Raw genomic sequence first — 20,917 nt, forward strand, 5'->3', positions numbered from 1 at the left:
TCCAAAATTTATAAGCAGCTCATGCAGCTCAATAATAACAACCCAATCCAAAAATGGGCAGAAGATCTAAATAGACATTTCTCCAAATAAGATATACAGACTGTCAACAAACACATAAAAGAATGCTCAACATCATTAATCATTAGAGAAATACAAATCAAAACTACAATGAGATATCATCTCACACCAGTCAGAATGGCCATCATCAAAAAATCTAGAAACAATAGATGCTGGAGAGGGTGTGGAGAAAAGGGAACACTCTTGCACTGCTGGTGGGAATGTGAATTGGTACAGCCACTATGGAGAATAGTATGGAGGTTCCTTAAAAAACTACAAATAGAACTACCATATGACCCAGCAATCCCATTACTGGGTATATACCCTGAGAAAACCATAATTCTAGAAGAGTCATGTACCAAAATATTCATTGAAGCTCTATTTACAATAGCCCAGAGATGGAAACAACCTAAGTGTCCATCATTGGATGAATGGATAAAGAAGATGTGGCACAAATATACAATGAAATATTACTGAGTCATAAAAAGAAACAAAATTGAGCTATTTGTAATGAGGTGGATAGACCTAAGTCTGTCATACAGAGTGAAGTAAGTCAGAAAGAGAAAGACAAATACCATATGCTAACACATATATATGGAATTTAAGAAAATAAAAATGTCATGAAGAACCTAGGGGTAAGACAGGAATAAAGACACAGACCTACTAGAGAATGGACTTGAGGATATGGGGAGGGTGACAGGTAAGCTGTGACAAATTGAGAGAAAGGCATGGACATATATACACTACCAAATGTAAGGTAGATATCTAGTGGGAAGCAGCCACATAGCACAGGGAGATCAGCTCGGTGCTTTGTAACCGCCTGGAGGGGTGGGATAGGGAAGGTGGGAGACGCAAGAGGGAAGAGATATGGGAACATATGTATATGTATAACTGATTCACTTGGTTATAAAGCAGAAACTAACACACCATTGTAAAGCAATTATACTCTAATAAAGATGTTACAAAAATTTTAAAAAAAATTTGATGTCAGTCTATAAAGCAGCAGAGGATAGGCTAACTCTGTTGTTTGGTGGCAATGCTTCCAGCGATCTGAAGCTGAAGCCTCTCTTAGTTTATCATTCAGAGAACCCAAAAGCCCTTGAAAACATAGGCAAGGGCTCTTTTCCTGTCGTGTGGAAGAGTACCCCAAAGCCTGGGTTACACAGGCCATTTTCCAGGATTGGTTTTTCCACCACTTTATCCCTGAGGTAAAGAAATACTGCTTGGAGAAGGACGTCCCATTCAAAATTCTTTTGCTGCTCGACAATGCTCCAGGCCACCTCCATTCATGGATGACTTTCACCCCAAAGTCAAAGTAGTGCATCTGCCAACGAATACTATGTCGCTTATCCAACTTATGGACCAGGGAGTCAAGAAATATTATTTTACTTTTCGTCAGGCAGTAAAGGCGAGTGACGAACCAGGAACAATCTTGCGACAATTTTGGAAGGACTATAACATCTACGAGGCCATAAAGAACATTGACTTTGCTTGGTGTGAGGTTATGGCCATCACCACAAATGAGGTTTGAAAGAAGCATTGCCCGCAGTTTGTTCATGATTTTCATGGATTTGAGAAGGTGAATGAGGAATCCAAAGAAGTCTTCACTAACTTAGTGGCCCTCAGCAAGAAGCTGGAGCTAGATCTGCAAGAGGACGACTTCACTGAACTCCTTGCTGTGCAACACCAGGAGCATACTAATGAAGACCTGATGGAATTGGAGGCCCAGAGAAAGGACAAAGAGAGACAACAGGAAGAAGAAGTAACTGAAGAACCAAAGAGATTCACGACGCAGGAAATGGCAAGGGAATTTTCTTTATTTGAGGAGGCAATGTTAGTGTTTGAGGCACAGGACCTGAATGTAGAATGGTACACGAAGGTTGCAGCAGTTGTTCAGAACGCAATCTATTGCTACCGTGTCATCTATGATGAGAAAAAAAGAGCTACTACCCAGATATCACTGGATCGTTTCTTCAAGAGGGTAGATAGAATCGAATCCAGCAGGGAACCAGAACCTGTGCCATCAACGTCAGGAGTGAGTGAAATTGTAGCTTGCCCTCCATCTCCAACTGCTAACAGTCCTTCAGCTCTACCATCTCCTACCTCCTCTCCCTCCTCCAGTCAGTAACTCTTCTTGCCTGTTCACACAATGCCAGCCCCTGGATGGCAGCTGTTGTACTGTACTACTGTGTTTTTCAAGGTACTGTACTGTAAGATTAAAAATGTTTTCTTTTTTGTGTGTGTGTTTGTTTTTAATGTATTATCTGTGTGAAAAACATTATAAACCTATTACACTATAGTACTATATAGCTGGTTGTGTTAGCTGGGTACCTAGACTAACTTTTTTGGACTTACAAACAAATTGGACTTACGAACACACTTTTGGAAAAGAACTCGTTTGTATGCAGGGGACTTACTGTATTTTCATGACATTACTGCCATCACTGTGAAATAATCTGTGTTCTCGTTTTCTTTTTTTTTTTTTTTTTCCTGTTTACTCCAAGTAGAAGGGAAGACCAGGGAAATAGGGACTTCGTCTATCCTGCTGGCTCACTAATTCTCAGCACTTAAAACCATACTTGGCACAAAATAAGTCTTCGGTAAATATTTTTCAAATGAAAGTATAAAGCAGAGAATTGAGGGTCAAAACTAGATCTGACTGACTTCAGAGATAAACCGAACTATCCTTGCAACCTTTTGAATTCCAGGCAGATATGGTCAGTGTAGGCCCTAGGGCAAAATATTACGTAAAGAACACAGCTCGTGGACACAGTGAAATAGAGATTCACCAGCAAGGAAGCTGCAGCCAGGCTAAACTATACTGAAAATTCAAAGAGAATACGCCATTCCAGCAAAACCCAAACATTTATTTGTCTGACTTAGTTTTAAGCAATTTTTGTTTTGACCTTTGGAGATGAAAGATCTCCAAGGTATGGTATTGCCTCAAGGCCTCCTGCAGCCCAGGTCTTGTTTCTGGCTAGACTCCTCCAACACTCTGCTTTGCCAGGCCTATACTACTGAGTTTCACCCTGTCCAATCTGGAATTGGGCCACAGCCATGTTTGTGCCGAGGCTTTAGTGAAACACGGTTTATAAACACTTGTTTCCTCTGAGTCACTGCACAGACTTGTCCCTTCAGTACAAACATTCTGTTTGGTTTTATAACTGGGGAAGGAGGAGGTGGGAGCCAAGGCTAACTGGATCATGTTTGAAAGGAAAGGGGAAGTGAGAAAATTTAAATAGATTTTTCTGTATTGGTGAGAGTTACAAAGGAACACTTATCTGGGTTTCAGAGGCATGCAGAGTTTCATCTTTATTTATTTATTTGCCCTACTAAGAAAAAAATGTTCACAGAGTAATTTTTTCCTCTTAAGACTCCATAAAAATGCTGGAAACATGGCAAAAGTTTTACAAAAACAATTTAAGAACAATTGACGCACACATAACCTTTTTTTTTTAAGTTTATATTAAATGCCCTTTACTATAGAAAAAGGAATTTTGCTTCTGATTTCCAGGCATTGTTGACTATATTATCCTTTAAATAACCACATATTAGCTTTTATCATTATAAATTTTCTGTGACTTATGCATTTCAGGTCAAAAGAATTAATTCTTTATTTTCTGCCTTTTAAACAAGAAATTCTAACTCATAACTTAGTGCCAGGCTTCTCATCTGTAGAATTTGGCTTATAATAATAATACTTTCTGATAAATAACTCATAAAGTTATTATGAAACCCAGATATAATTAAATAATGAATATAAAAATATGATGCCTAATTTATTCATTTGGGGGAAATGTTTCCCACCATACCAAGCAATTCTCAGACACCAGCTGGGTGGCCTACAACTCAATTCTGACACTATCTCCCAGGAGACAGTCCTTCAAGACTGTCCCCCCAGCCCCACTTCAGACACCAATAGCAAGTCCAGGTGGTTACCTGTGCTTCTGACTGACTGACTATAGATCGAAGGTTCCAATGACCCCCCTCCTTGAGTTTGATTAATTTAATAGAGCTGTTCATAAAACTCAGAAAATCATTTTACTTACTAGATAACCAGTTTATTATAAGAGTGTATAACTCAGGAACAGCCAGATGGAAGAGATGCACAGGGCAAGATATGTGGGAAGGGGCACACACTCTCCCTGAATATCCAGTGTTCACCAACCCAGAAGCTCTCCAAAACCCAACCTTTTTAGGTTTTTTATGGGGGCTTCATTACATAGTCATGATTGAATAAATCATCAGCCACTGGCAATTGATTTAAACTTCAGCCCCTCTTCCCTTCCTGGAGGTCAGGGGAGTGGGACTAAAAGTTCCAACCCTCTAATCACACACTTGGCTCCCATGGTGGCCAGTCTCCACCCCTAGGTTACCTAGGTACTTTCCAAAAGTCACCTCATTAACCTAAAAAAAATCTTAAAATTGTCTTACCTTTATCACTCTTGTCATTTAAGAAATTCCAATGGTTTTAGGATTTCTGTGCCAGAAACAGTGACAAAGACCAAATATGTGTTTCTTATTATAGATCACAATATTTTAGCCAGTTATGTGCCTGTGGGTTTTTCCAGAGGGTTGCACTATAGCTCCCACCACCACCCCCAGACGCCTCCACAAGGCAGGCTGGAAGTACCAGGAATTAACTTTCTCACCCCCACCAGTCTGCAAGCAATGAGTGATGGGAATGTGTGCATTAATACCCCCTGCTCCTTCACCTCCCGAGTGGGATAATTCCAGGGCATGTGCTTTATAATTTTCTTGGAGTTTTCTCATGGGAATAAGCTTCATTTGTCCACTCTGGTAGCTGGTGAAATAACACACCTCTTCTTCCCTGCCTTCCCTTTTCTATATCAATTCCTTTTCCCCCTGCTGGTGTTTCATGGGATATAGTATTTGCACTTGAATCCTGGTCTTAGGAATTACTTCCAGAGAAAAATCCACATGGAGATAGTTTTCTTTCTTACAAAGTTATGGTTATAATGCCCAGATGAGTCAGTTAGCTTTGTACAAAATAAAATCTCCATTTTATTACCACATCTAACTATCTTATTAATCTTGGTTATTGTTATTACCTTATAAGTATCTAAAAATATAGTAAGAAAATGTATATTTTTAAAAGTTTTTTAATACACACTGCCTCAATTAATTTTCACAAACAACCCTAAGAGATAGAGAAAACGGAGACTGGAAGAGGTTAAATGACTTGCCAGGAGTTAAAGGGTCAGTAAGTAAGAGAATTGTATCTCCTACCTGATGTAGGAGGCCTTCAGGGAAGACTATGGCTAGGTGTGCAAGTGACCAGAGCTCCCTCCAGGCATATCAGTCAATGGGTCAATGTAGCACAGTGAATTCTAGAATATAAAACCTGGTTGAGATGGGATGTAGGAGAGTGGGGTAGGAAGCCACCTAAAATACTCTCTACCTTGGCATGGATTATTTCAGGAATCTCCATGGAGATGAGCTGATATGTAGATTATAGTAAAAAAGTGAGGGGAAGGAAAGAGCTTTGTGAGGACAACAGAGGAATATATGCTGTGGTCCCTGCTCTCAAGGAGCTGGCAATCCTGTTAGGGAGCCAAGCTATGTGCCCGCTAAAGAATCAAGAACTCTATAATTGAAGGACAAAATATAAAACCCGATGGCAAGTGATAAAATGATTAGTTTGAGCTGGAGTAACTGAAGTTGGCTTCATGGAGAAGATAGCCTTTTAGACTGGGCAGTCTTGGAAGCAATAGCTACAAAGTACATGATAATTACACTAAATAGCCTTATTTGCAAGGCTTATTGACATGAAGATTTGTGGAAAAGTAATTGATTTTGCTCACTGATGCTTCCTACCGTCACTCCCACCCACAGCTTCCTAAGGTATGCAGAGTGTCATTTAATATGTACCCTGTCTTTCCACCATCTCTCCTCCTGAGATCTGAAGAGAACCACGTGGAATGTGGGCTCTAAGGCCATCTAGACTTGGCCTCAGACAACAGCCTTGGAGTGTGTTGTTGATTGCCCAGGTACAGGAAAAACTCTTAGGATGCACTCTGGAACAGCTCTTTGAGGAGGAAATGACAAGAATGCTATTGCCCTCATCGATCAGAAGACTTGGTACTTGGAATTTGCCAAGTGTCTCTTTGGGTTACTATGGAGACCCAGATCCCATCCACCTGAGTTCTCCTTAGCTTTCTCATATGAACACAATGTAGAGGAGCCTTTTCATTGTCATCTGAGCCATCCTGAGACCTGGTAGGCAGCATAGGGAAATGGAAACCCTAGGAGGAAGTGGAAATGCAGAAGCTCTAAAGTGCAGAGATCAGGAATCAAATTTCTGCTCAGCTGAGTGCCCTTAGGCAAATTACATAATGTCTGTAATGTGAGAAAATTATTTACATCTGAAGTTAGTTAGGAGCATTAAGTGAAATAATTCAAGTAAATATTATTGAGCAGGTTTTACATTACAGATTTGAGATTAGACACTGAGGATACAAAGATTAATTAATTCATTTATTCATTCACTCATTCATTCATTCAGAAAATGTTGACTGAGCACCTACTATTAGCCTAATGAATAAAACAAAGCTCCAGCTTATGTTGTACCGAAGGACATAAGCAAAAACCACACTTAACCCAATATTTATGTATATGTTTACAGCACAGTTAATCAGTGCTATAAAGAAAAACAGCAGAATAAGGGGGCAGAGACTGATGGGAAGGTAGGGGGAGAGTAAGCTCTAAATAGAGTGACTAAGGAAGACCTCTCTGAGAAGGCAACATTTAGCAGAAGTTGGAATGAAGTAAAGGAGAAAGCCAAATGGCTGTCTGGTGGAAGAGCATTCCAGCAGAGTTGTGAGGATTTGTAAAGCCCTGGGGTGGGGGTATGCTTGGCATGTTCAAGGAAAAGCTAGACTGCCCTGTGGTTGAGGCAAAGTGAGCAAGGATGAGTGTGGCAGGAAAAGGGCTCAGACAGGTGGGAAAGGGCCAGAGTGTGTTGGGCCTTGGAGACACTGGAAAGAAGTTCTGAGTGTTGTGGGAAGCCACTAGAGGATTTTGACCAGGGGAGTAATGAGATATGGATTTATGTTTTCAAAGGATCACTCTGACTGTTGCATGGGACTAGACTGGAGGAAGACAGATGAGAATGGAAGAAGGAAAAGTTAGGACAGGTTAGGAGAAGAATGATGACTAAGACTGGGAGGTAGTGATAGAGGTGTTGAGAAGTCACTGGATTTGAGATAAAATTTTTAAAATAAAACTAATAGAATTTTCTGATGCATTGGATGTGGGTATGAGAAGACTTCAGAAAAGTCAGAAAGAACTCCCAAGACTTTTGATCTGAGCAATTGGATGAATATTAGCATCATTCACTATGATTGGTAAGGAAAAGGTTTAAAGGGAAAGGAAGTCAGAAGTTCAGTTTTGTACAGGTTGGGTTTAAGACACCAAGCAGAGATGTCTAGTAGGTGTCTGGATATGTGAGTGTTCAGTGCTGAGGAGAGATCCAGGCTGATGACATAAATTTGGGAGCTATTGGGATACAGAGGGCATTTAAAGCCACGAGCTCATCCAAAAGTTAGTATAGATGGATAAGGGAAGAAATGTAAAAATCAAGTCCCATGGAATGTCACTGTTTAGAATTTGGGAGAAGAGAAGGAAGAGACAAAGGTAAATAAGTCTCACCCTCAAGGAGCTCACCAGTATATAAAGCACCATATCTGGGACATATCAGAGGATCAATATACATTGCTTTTTCTTTCTTTACCCTGGATAGAGTCACCGAACTTTAAGGAGAGGCAGCTAACCATGTGGATTAAAATGACACAACATCTATTTCTCATGGAGCATATCTGTGCTTTGGAGGAAGGAAGCTTGTGTACCCTGTTAAGAATCATGCTCCTTGTCACCCCGGTAACTGACAGCCATAGAACACTCTGCATGGCCATCTTACTGCAGCCTCTGTTCATTGCAGGGCAGGAGAACAAGATGAAGTGAGGGTGGGAAATAAATTGAAGGTGAAAATGTATGTTCACAGAAAACATTTCATTTTAATTTATGCTTCTTTATAATGAGCCACAAAAGTATGTAGGAAAAAGGGGGACATATTTTATATTCTTCTCGTGTTTGCTCCATAAGGACACCAGTATTGGAAAATAAAAAGTGAAAGTGGAGGATAAAACAGAGCACTAGTTTTGGAGGCACAAAGACTAGATTTGGCAAGTCTCTTAAAGTCTCTAAACCTCACTTTCCTACTTTTTAAAATGGGGGTAAGAATAATAATATCTTTTGCAAAGAATTTATGAGGTTCAAGGCATGATGTGGTGGTTTTAAAATATGTCCAAAAATTCTTTAACACTCTTCCTTCAAAAGGTAGAATCTAATCCTCCTCCTCTTGAATGTGTGCCAGACTTAGTGAATCACTTCTAATAAATCACATACAATGGAAGTGATGTTATGTGAGTTCTGAGTCTAGATCATAAAAAAGGAAGGCTTCTACCTGTTCATGATCTGGGGGAAACCTGCCACCATGTTATGAGGATACTCAAGAAGCCCTATGGAGAGACTCACATGGAGAAAACAGAGGCCTCACACCAATAGCCAACACCAACTTCAAGCATGGAAGTGGTTATTCCAGCCCCATTCAGCCACCATCCTGATTGCAACCTGAGAGACCATGAGCCAGAAATGATCAGTCAAGATGCCTCTGAGTTTCTGACTGACAGAAACTATGAGAAATAATCAATGTGTTCTAAGTCACTAGGTTTGGGGTAATTTGTTACACAACAATAGGTAACTAATATACATGATCACATTAGCCAAAATCTTGCTAAAGAATGAAAGGTGATATTTTTCAACAGTGGTTTGAATATATGGATGGTTAAAGTGAAGTGGAGAGGAAAGAACACTGAACTAGGACTAAAACAACTTGGATTCTGGTCCCAGTGCAGCCATGAGGTAATTGTGACAAAGGCCTAACTTCACACTTTAGTCTCTACTGTCTTCATCTCTAATAAAGAGAGTACTTTCTGGGAAGCCTCTAGCTCTCTGATTTCTCATTCTCTGAAGGCTAATTTGACTCCTGGGTTTATGATGAGTTGTTTCCTGATCAGAACATCATGTGTACACATGAACACTTTCTGCCCCTGAGGCGTTTCTGGTAATTCCTTGTCATGCGGCCAACCAGTCTTAAAATCTGTGGATGTATTGGCCAAAACCTACCCCTTCCAACCAGCTTACAGATATACTTGAAATTCCACAATTAAGAATTGATTCCTTGGCTTTGTCTCAGATTAAAATGTACATTCCAGCAAGATCCCTTGTATTAATTTCCTATTGCTACTATAACAAGTTATCATAAACATAGAGACTTAAAACTACACTTTATTACCTTATAGTTCTAGAGATCAAAAGTCCAAAATTAGTCTAGAGGTCAAAAGCCCAAAATCAAGGCGTCAGCCAAGCTGTGTTTCTTCTGGAGGCTTCAGAGAGAATCCATTTCCTTGTGTTTTGCACATTCTAGAAGATCCCTGCATTCCTTGGCTCCTGGCTCCACGTTACTCTAACTTCTGCTTCTGTCATCATATCTCCTTCTCTGACTCTGACCCACCTGCTTCCCCCTTCTAAGGACCCTTGTGATTACATGGGACACACCCCAATTGGAAAATCCAGGATAATCTCCCCATTTCAAGATCATTTATGTCACGTCTGTGAAGTTTCTTCTGCCATGTAAGATAACATATTCATAGGTTCTGAGAATTAGGATGTCAACATCTTTGGGGGCCATTATTCAGCTTACTGCTTTCAAATTCTTACTTTGAAGTTATTTATCTGTCACTCTCAATTATGCAAGCCCTAGCCAAGAACTTGAAATTAGTCAAAGAAAGCCTTTAAGACACCAAAATATATTCATAAAGTCCATACAATTTAATCATAAGAGAGCTCCCTCAGGCTGTCACTCAATTAAGTTCAATGACTATAGATAAGGCATTTACTATGTATAATATCATTAGATGCTCTAAGGAATACCAAGAACTCTAAAAATTAGTTCTGGCCTTTTAAAAGACTTGCTATCTAAGAAGTATAAGACAAGTGCATAAATAACTGCAATACAAGGCAAAATGTGGTCACGCTATCTCATCTATACAATATTCAGTAGAAAAGAGAACATAAGGAAGACTACTATCAGATGAAGATTTTAAGGAAAATGTCAGGGGGATTGAGGGGAAGGAAACAAAGATGACACTAAGTATCCATGCCTAGGTAACTAAATAAAATGAGGAAGTCACCATCAGCTTGATTACGGAAGTCAGAATGGCCACAAGGGTGTGGGGGGCTGGTCTCAGGCATGCGATGGGCACGGTGGTTCAAGAACTATTCTAGAATATCTAGATCAGGATACCCAGCAGGTATTTGGAAATAAGATATGCATTTTGGAGCCAAAAAGAGAAGCTAGTATTGGAGATATAAATGAGAAAGTTGTTTCTACAGAGATAGAAATTGACACTTTGGAAGTAGGTGAAATAAAAAATAAGAGAATTTAAGAGGACCAAAGGAAGAACTTCTAAAAGACAGGAAGAAAGAGAAGAACAAGCAAAGGAAAGAGAAATAGTCAGAGAAACAGGGAAATCAGAACAATGAATACCATAACACACAATTGTAAAGCAATTATACTCCAATAAAGATGTTAAAAAAAAAAAAGAAAAGAAAGGGTCAGCACTACAGGCAATTGTAAGATACCAATGTGAAGGCAGAGTTGGAAGAGAAGCTCACTTTTAGAGACTATTTCCACCATTCAGAGGCAATAAACGAAATAAATGCAAGGGCATATGTAATAGTAAAATAACTAAGAAATTATGAATTTTGACAATGTGCTACCTGTGCTTTTAATAGAATGTATTTAATTATATGTTTATAAAATTTAATTTTTAATAATGGTTGTGTTTAACAACAACAGATAATTCCTAAAAATGTAAATGACTGGCAATTGCAAGACAGAAAGGGCCTGTTGCAGGCTGGCTTAAAAATTCACAAATTCATCCAATAATTCATTCATTCACACTGATTTCATCTCTGCACTTTGCTAGAGCCTGAGTTAGTCATTGAGAAGATAAATATAAATAAGAGACAACCTTTACACTTGAGAATCTCAGGTTAATGGAGAAGACATACTTGCAAACAGACCCTAGAAATAAGTATAATGAATGCTGTAATAGAAATATGTACAGGTCTGACAAGAGTACAGAAGAGGGAATAATCAGTCCTGCTGCACTAATAAAAGAAGCCATACTCTTTAGCAGAAATTATAATCTACCTGGTAGTAAAACATGACAAATAGGGCCTCTGGCTATGCAGTCAGGTGGACCTGGGTTCAGATACACTTCTGCTGTTTATCAGTATTCAGTGACTAAGTAATCTTCATCTGTAAAATGTGGCTAATAATACCTATCTCACAGGTTGCTGTGAAGACTCTTGGAGATGATGTCTACAAAACATTTAGCAAGTACTCAATACCTAGCTTGCAATACATTACATCAGGTGTTCTTATTTTAGTGGTTCCCCCACTGTGTTCAAATGAAAATGAAGTGCTTGTAGTTTTCTGAGTACAACGTTCTTCTTCAGGGTCTGTGCCTTTGTCTGGTGAATTCCTGCTCATTCTTTAAAATTTAAGGCAGGGCTTCCCTGATGGCGCAGTGGTTGAGTGTCCGTCTGCCGATGCAGGGCACATGGGTTGGTCCCGCGGTCCGGGAAGATCCCACATGCCGCGGAGCAGCTGGGCCCGTGAGCCATGGCCGCTGAGCCTGCGCATCCTGAGCCGGAGCCTGTGCTCCGCAACGGGAGAGGCCACAACAGTGAGAGGTCCGTGTACCGCAAAAAAAAAAAAAAAAAAAAAATTTAAGGCAAACATCTTGCCTCCTCTGTCAAGTTAGTCATTCTCTCCCTGTGTCACCACCACTTAAATACTTCATTGTGGCACCAATCATGGGATAACTTTGAACTGAGGATCCCTTGAGGGCAGGGACCATGTTTTATTCCTCTTGGTCTCCCTAGTCCCTGACACAAAGTAGATACAAGATAAATGATCAATTAGTGAGCATATTAAATAGGAAAAGATAAAAATTTAAGTGAAAGAAAGATGTAAGATTCTAGAGACTTTAAGTTTTTTAAAAGTTCTTGCTATTTGATCGGTAATTCTAACTCAAGGAGCTAATTAGGAAATAATCCTAATTAGAGAAAATGTACAAATATTAAAAGGTTTTTGCAGTGTTATTTACAAAGTCACAAACCATAATAAAGAAGGTAAACATCTAATAATGGAGACATGATTTACATTGAAAATATTTATAACTACTTGACAAAATATTATGCAATCATTAAATATGATGGGTAGAAAAACTATACAATGACAAGGGAACATGCCAATGATATAAACATATGTGGAAAAAGAAGAATGCAAAATTAAAAGTATTATCTAAATGCACACAAACACACATGCATGTGCACGTATACACACAAAAAATGGTTTGAAGAGAAATACACTGAACTGCCCAATGAAGCTAGTGATTTATTTCCTTTACTGGAGAAGAGACCATCTCAAAATTCATCTTCTACATTTCTATAAATAATGTATTATTTTTACAAAATTTTAAAAATCATAATGTACTATTCAACATGGGCCCCTGAATTTCCCTAGGAATGTTCAGCAGCCTGGGGGCAGGATCAGAGGAACCTGATGGTTGGGCTTGCTCAGAAGTGAAGCAATTGGGGGATCCTAATTAAAGTATTGTGGGGCTTCTCTGGTGGCGTAGTGGTTAAGAATCCGCCTGCCAATGCAGGGGACACGAGTTCAAGCCCTGGTCCGGGAGGATCCCACATGCCGCGGAGCAACCAAGCTCATGCGCCACAACTGCTGAGCAGGCACTCTGGAGCCCACGAGCCACAACTACTGAAGCCCGCACACCTAGAGCCCGTGCCCTGCAACAAGAGAGGCCACCACAATGAGGAGCCCGCACATTGCAACGAGGAGTAGTCCCTGCTCACCGCAACTAGAGAAAAGTCCATGCACAGCAACGAAGACTCAACACAGCCAAAAATAAATAAATAAAATAAAAATTAAAAAAATAAAGTATTGTGGGCTTGGCTCACAACAAGGTCCAGTCTGGGTATGGAAGCATATTAAAAACCAGAAAAGGGTCATGGTCTGAGAAAATGTGGTCAGAGAGGAGACTTTTAAAGCTTTATATCTTGGAAATAGAGTCATTCTGAAAGCCAAGCTGAAACAAATGGATAGCTTTGTTTGGTCTTACTTTAAGACACTATTTTAATAAGTTAATTCATAGAAGCAGTCAGTTGAAGGAGAAATAGTAAACCAGGATGGATGGTCAAAATTGCTGGATACTGGTTCTCCAGCAATGAGAAATAGGAGCTGACTCTACAGAGGTGGCAAGCACAAAGACCCAGAAAAAACTGCAAAAACACGGGGACCCTGGGAAGGGGCAAATGATATACATTCATGAAAGATATCATTGCATTACATTGCAGTATGAATTATGGTATAGCAACTTGTACTTGAAACAATGATTCGTATATTACAAACATGAACCTAGTATCTTCCTTTAAAAAATGTCAAAATCAATGGGAAAATGTAAGTGAAAACACTTTGTAGTATGTAAAGTGCTACACAATTGGTCAATTATTATTTTTAATACCCTTAGCATATGAAGATAGCGATACACATAATGCATTTTAAAATGTAGCTATCCAAGACAATTAATTTTTAATTGGCACTTAAAAGTATAATCTTCGTTTATCTGGAAATTTTATTTATGTAGAATGCCTCATTTGCTAATACTGCTGAATAAAAAAGACATTATTGTCCCAAAGGGATGATGTCTCATAACTTAGAACAAATGAGTTATTCTGATTCTTTCCAGAGCAAATTTTGAGAGAGAGAGAGTGAACGTAATAGCTCGAGGCATCTGGGAGAAGGGATGCCATAGATGTGGAAAGAAGGAGCAGAAAGAGGCAGTGGGGTTGTCTAAAATAAACTTTCCTTACTCCTCACTTTTGCTAAGTGTTGGCCAGTGAATGGCTGCCAGGCTGCAAGCCAAATTCCAAAAGGACAAGTAAATAAACAGTTAATGCTAGTTATTCTGCAAATTTGCACATGCCACCCACACAAGCACTAAATTAAACTTTCCCCAACTGAAATCAGGCTGCAGGCAAGTAAGAATTGTTATCTATTCCTTCCTCATTAGGTATCCTTACTGTGACTTTGGCTCTGGGGAACGTTTTGGTTATCAAGCAAGCAAATAGTTAATTTGAGCCCTTTTTCTTGTCAGATCCCTTCCTGACTACAGCAGCTATACTTGCTGTCCTTGAGGAGAAGCTACAGACAGTAGTGTGGTCAGATTTATACTTGTAGAAAAAAACAAGCGCACGTTCTCTGAAATGTCTTAACTTTGACCAGTTTAAACTGGATTTTATTGCTGCTTGATTTCCAGAGGGCCATGTGCCTGACTGCCCAGGGGAATAGATAGTGTTCAGAATGAATATTGAAATACCGAGTCATTATTTGCTCTGGGGGAGTGCCAGAGCTGCCTGCTGCCTGGGTTTTAGGGGAGCAGAATAAAGCGTTCCTATTTTAAAGACCCAGAATAAAAGTATTCTCCGTAATCCTTTCCAGCAAGAACAAAACGAAGCCACTGCAAACAGTGATGAATCAAAATAATATGTATGATGAGAAAGAGCTTTTTTTTTTTTTTTCGGTATGTGGGCCTCTCACTGTTGTGGCCTCTCCCGTTTGCGGAGCACAGGCTCCGGACGCGCAGGCTCAACGGCCATGGCTCACGGGCCCAGCCGCTCCACGGCATGTGGGATCTTCCCGGACCGGGGGAACGTACCCGTGTCCCCTGCATCGGCAGGCGGACTCTCAACCACTGCGCCACCAGGGAAGCCCAAGAGCATCTTTTTATTGTTACCAAAATGTTGGCGATGGGGTCTAGGACCAGTCATTCTAAGTGGATGCCTCACCTCCCTGCTTAAGACTTGTATGCAGATTAAATTAGTAAAAAATGAATGTCAAGGGCAGTTTGAAAAGGGGACAGGGAGTACATTATCAGCCTTCCCAACAACCTCCAGCCTCCTGTCTGAGTAGCTTAAGCAGAAGGGTAACTGTAGACGTGTAAAGCACATGCTTGTTTTAAATCTCACAGCATCTGAGCTGGCACCCTCTGAATGATTAATTTATCAAAGGCAGAGGCAGCTAGGCATCTGATCGGAAGAACGGGCTAAGGCTTCCCCAGGCACTTTTCTGAAGGCTGGCAGTTATAAAGGTCATCCTGCTATCGGAGGAAGTAATTTCACGGGCCAGTGGCGATTCTGCCTTGGGTGATGATAGACAAAGTTGCAACCAGTCATGATATTGGGGATCCCCCACTATGTAGTGATGAAGGAGAGTAATTCTGTTGAATTCTGATTACTTTGGAGGAGTAATGCAAAGAAAACTAATTTTCCCCGTGGAGGTAAATTGTGTACCATTTGAGGTAAATGGCCCTCACCTGAATTGGATCCCAGGCTCCTATTAGGAAAAAATATCCTGTTTTCCTTTCAGAAGGTAGCATTTCACTTAATTATAAAAGTATATCATAAAATATTTTTTTAAAAATAAGGCCCCCTTACCTAACCCCCTGCCCTTGAAGACTACAACATGAAGTTATGGGTCCCTGTTTGGATGGGACCAGATTGGAATGCTGGGTCAGAGTGCAACATTCACGATGTATAAAAGATGCGACTTCTGATTTGAGTGAAAGCCAACACTGGAAGTGTCTGTAACCATAGTAACCAAATCAGAAGCACGTATTAACGTTAAGCAAAAACAACTGGCAGTTTGCCTAGGCATCACTTAGAAGCATTAACTTCCTAAGGTGAGCGCTGCAAATAAAAAGTCTATAGAATGATGGTTCTGCAACAGGCACCCAGTTCAGCAGCACTCATTTGTTCTCCCTGAGAAAACCACTTCACGGACCTGCCACAGTGCTGGGGGCTGCAACAGGGGCTGCAGACATAGAAGCATCTCGTGAGAGCAGGGAGCAGAATCCATTCCTGGACTGATTTCTGAGATTCTGTGCCTCTTTCTTATTGAGTGTATTGCAATTATGGATTTATATCTCCCTAATATTGCCTTTATTGTAATCCAGATGCACAAGTCCACCGAAATGTTGTAATTCCCACTGTAAGTAATATCAGGGTAGGCTCAGACCCTTGTAAGGACAAGGCATTGCCTTCCCATGGAATGTATAGGGTTTCAGGGACCCTACGATGGAATTTTACAGGTCCCCAATCTGATCAGGACTGTCAGCAAGATGTGAGGAACAGAATACAAGCTTTTAGCTTCAGAAGACCTGAGTTCAAGTCTAAGTTCACTCATTTACTTCCTGCATAACTTTGGGCAGCCTGTTTCAGGCTCAGTTACTCTATCTCTCAAATGGGGATAGCTTCCACCTTAATGAGTTCACAGGATTAAATGAGATACTATAGCACAGGGTACTTGTCTTGCCCCATTAGAAATAAGCACTTTTTTGTGTGCCCTCATAGCCCATTTTATTACATTTATATCTCTTAAAAGGCACCCTGCAGCTTGGTTCTTAATACTTTTACATGTCTAACTCATTAAATTATGAGCTCTTTGAAAGTAGAAATAGTACCTTATATTCATTTCTTGTATCCCTAATCCTGAACCTAGTTTATTTATATGAATTAGCACATTTATATAATTTGTATTATAAGGAGTTCAATAAATACACATTTAACTGAATTTAATTCAATTAAGTTGAGTTGAATTGAATTTGCTATCTTATTTGCTCCTCAACTACCACTTCCAACTGGGAGTATCTTCACTGAGCAGTAGGCAGTGCTGAGCAGCTTGGGCAAGGGGGAATCTGGAATGGATTCAATCAGAGTCTGGGGTGGGGTTGAAGCAGCAAACCATAGCACTGTAGGAGCTGTGTCTGCCATGACTTTCTGCACAGGCTGAGGGAGTAGAGTCAAATCTAAACATTGGAGCCATGCTTATGGTGCCGTTACTATTTTTCTTACCTAGCTGAGATGACCCTTTCAATAGTTTCACTTTTCCTAATTTGTTTCTCAACTTCTAGATCCAGGATGTTTTCTCTAAGAAAAACTGTATCCATTGGATAAGAGGTGAAAGATTGGAAATGACTTTGGGGATGAGAAGTAAATTTGTATCATCCTCTTAATACTTATTTTTATATTATGAATTTTTTAGAGAAGATATATGCCCTCTATCTTTCACTGGTGAATCACTGAGATTTTGTATTGGAAAGTGTATTTATAAACTTCAAAAGACTTTACTGGGTTAAGATCCTATTACAAGAATAAAAGTGTAGCATGGGTTCAGTTGCCTCTGTTCCATCACTTTTAACTTAGAGAATTTGTAAACTTGGATTCAGGTCCTGGAGCCAGCTCCTGTGTGCAGCTGTCAGGAATGTCATAGCTGAGTCCAGGTGTTCTGTGGAACCATCCTCCCATCCCCAGGATCTCCTCTCCATTGCCTGGGCCACCCATTAATTGGATCTTTGCCTGCCTCATACCAATTATGCTCTCAAGCATAGGACAAATCTAAACCAAGTTCCTTTTGGTGTTTTTAGGGGTTAGATATTCTTGACTTTGCAATCATGTGGTACTTCATTATCTTGTATGAGCATTGCTTTTGTGGCCAGCATCACTTCAGGAAGTGCAGAGCACCCTGGCTAAAAGTGAGTCCTGGAGTGTTTCCAGTTCTTCTAAAAGGGAAGTTGATGCTGTAGTAGTATCTGGCATTCCAAACTTTGCAATGCAAGAAATTCTATCTTTCAAAAACAGGGGTCATAATAACAGCAAACACTTCTATAGTACTTTCTATGTGCCAAGAACCATTCTAAATTATTTCTGTCATACCTATTTAGTTAATTCATACTAGGACCCTGTGAGGTAAGTTATTTTTAGTAACCCAATACTATACATAATGAGTCTGGGGTACAGAGAAATAAATGCCTTGTGCAAGGTTATATAGCTATGCAGTAGTAGTGGCAGCATCCGAACCCAGATAGGAAGGTTCCAGACTCTTACTTACAAGGCTATTCATTGAAAGGGGGTGTAGAAAAGCAAAAGACACAAATTCCAAAATCTCATTATAGCAAGTAATTTCAACTATTTCCCCTCATTAATACTCTTTCTGCCTCCGGACTTCTCTGGGGCCAGCAACTGGCCAGCCAGGGGCCCAGGACCCCGGGCTCAGCCAACTGCCATGGGCTCTGGGGTCAAACCAGCAGTTTGCAGGTGGTGGCGCCGAGGCGCCTGAGGAGTCGCAGGAGGATGCGGCCAGGGCGCCCGTGGAGCCGCAGCTGATGCACAGAGCCAGCATCTGTAAGTGGTTCAACTTGCACATGGGATTCGGCTTCCTGCCCATGACGGCCTGCGGGGGATGTCTTTGTGCACCCGAGTAAGCTGCACATGGAGGGCTTCCGGAGCCTGAAGGATGGTGAGGCCGTGGAGTTCACCTTTAAGAAGTCCGCCAAGGGCCTGAATCTCTCAGAGTCACCGGCCCTGGTGGGGTGTTCTTTATTGGGAGCAAGAGGTGGCCCAAAGGGAAGAACAGGCAGAAACGCAGATCAAAGGGAGACAGGTGCTACAACCGGGGAGGTCTAGACCATCATGCCAAGGACTCCAAACAGCCACCCAGCCCAAGAAGTGCCACTTCTGCCAGAGCATCAACCATATCGTAGCCTCGTGTCCACTGAAGGCCCAGCAAGCTCCCAGCTCACAGAGAAGGCCAGCCTGCTTTCGGGAAGAGGAAGAAGAAATTCACAGCCCTGCCATGTTCCCAGAGGCCCAGAATTGAGCCACAGTGGGTGGGGGCTATCCTTCTGTGATCAGAAAGTTTTGAGGAACAGGCATCAATTGGCAGAGTGGAGAAAGTGGGGACAGGGTGGGTAGGGGCAGCTGGCACTGCCATATAACTCAGGCCAGGGTCCATAGCATCACCCCCTCTTCCCTCTATCCAAATATACCTGAGGGCTTTGGGGGGTAACCCTCCTTACATGCTTTATCTGAGTCTCCAACCCCAGAATCTCCACCTTTTGAAAGTGGCCTGGATAGGGAAGTTGTCTTACTCCTAAAGAAAGATAGGGAATAATATTTCCTATGCTAGAGTGAAAAGATTAAGCATGAGACCAGATTGATGGACCCAACCCACAAGCCACTACCTTCTGTGGGAGGAAATATCTCAGGGGTAAGGCAGGGTTTTCCTCATCTTGTCTCCTCATAACCCCCTCCTGGGATACAGTGCTGAGAACTATCCCAAGCAGTGGGTTGTGATGTTAGGCAAAAGGGGTGGTTGAGGGAACAGCTGCAGACCTGCTGCTTCTAAGCTCAATCCCACTCCATTCTGTGCCAATACAATTTTATTTATTGACTCCCTTGGATGACTGTACCTTGGGTCCCACTTTCTCCAGGATGCCAGCTGCACTAGCTGTGTGCGAATGGCGTATCTTATGCATTTTAACTTTTTTTTCATAATATAAATATTCTGGTTTTGTATTTTTGTGTATTTTAATCTAAGGCCCTCATTCCTGCACTGTGTTCTCAGGTACATGAGCAATCTCAGGGATAAGTCAGCAGCAGCTCCAGGTCTGCACAGCCAGAATACTTTTTGTTGCTGTATCACCAGAGGGAACAACTATTTGGAGCGTATAACCTATTGAACTACCTCATTTTTGCCAATTAGAGCTGGATTTTCTTCCATAGTGTCCTCTTTAAACCCCTCCATCTTCAGTGTTTCATGGGAGACTAGGTTTTAACTTGGTTGCCCCATGACTGGTCTTCTTCTATTGAAAGACTGGAAATTGGTCTGAACAGGAAAAGGTGGTGCAGAGAGGTTAGGAGAGGCTGGGCCAGGTAAAAGGTGCAGAGAGGGGAAACCAAGATTAGGTTAAAGTCAGCTGTATGTGTGATAAAGGATTCCTGTTCCAGACCTCTAGTCCCAGGGCACAGGACTCTCTGTATATACCAGATCCATCCTTCACTGGATTGGGCTAGGCCTACCATGCACAACAGGGTGTATTGTGGCCCATGCCCATACCATGCAAAGTTTTGTCACCTAAGTGTTTTCTCCTAACATCTTTCTGGTGATGATCAGTAATCAAATGGCAAAAGGAAAAAAATTCTTCCTCTCTCCCTTTCTTCTTTACTCCTTACCATGTTTGTTTACTGAATCTGAATTTTTACTAGGAATTGAACTCATAGTGGAATATGAGCATAAATAATGTTCACAAACAATTCACAGCCTATACAGGACAATAGACATATAAGTAGTAGGTAATGTATTAGAGTAGAAATACAATATAAAGAAAATTGTTCTTTGCAGAAGCACTGAAGAAGAATGGTTAATTCTGCCTGGAGTTCCAGGAAGACAGAAAGACAAAGAGAAGAAACAAGGATTTGGGAAAAGTTCAGAAGTAGATATGGATTAACTCCCAGTAATTGAAAGTCCTTTCAATTTAATAGGTGTTTACACAGAATCTATTATGAAACCAGCATCATGTTAGCGGCGAAATGAATATGAAGGATAATATGACAAGGTCCCTACCTCAATAAGTGTACAATCTTACTGAGGGGATAAAAGCTGTAAAGTCATCCCTCAGTATCTGCAGGATTGGTTCCAGGACTCCCTTCGAATACCAAAATCCACAGATGCTCAAGCCCCTTTTATAAAATGGCATAGTACAATCAGCACTTTATATCTGTGATTTTTGACCCACAGTTGGTTGAATCCAGGGATGTGGAACTCACAGATAGGGAAAACAGATTATATACA

At 40.8% G+C, this 20,917-nt stretch overlaps 1 pseudogene across 1 annotated transcript; it reads left to right on the plus strand.

The window, feature by feature from the left end:
- Positions 1-1,396: 1,396 nt before the first annotated feature.
- LOC309825660 (protein lin-28 homolog A-like) lies at positions 1,397-18,943 on the plus strand (annotated as a pseudogene). Its single transcript has 3 exons — positions 1,397-1,582; positions 6,069-6,159; positions 18,304-18,943. The product of its transcript is annotated as a protein lin-28 homolog A-like (transcript).
- Positions 18,944-20,917: the final 1,974 nt, after the last annotated feature.

Source organism: Grampus griseus, assembly GCF_964374135.1.
Source record: "Grampus griseus genome assembly, chromosome: 8".
Taxonomy (NCBI): domain Eukaryota; kingdom Metazoa; phylum Chordata; class Mammalia; order Artiodactyla; family Delphinidae; genus Grampus; species Grampus griseus.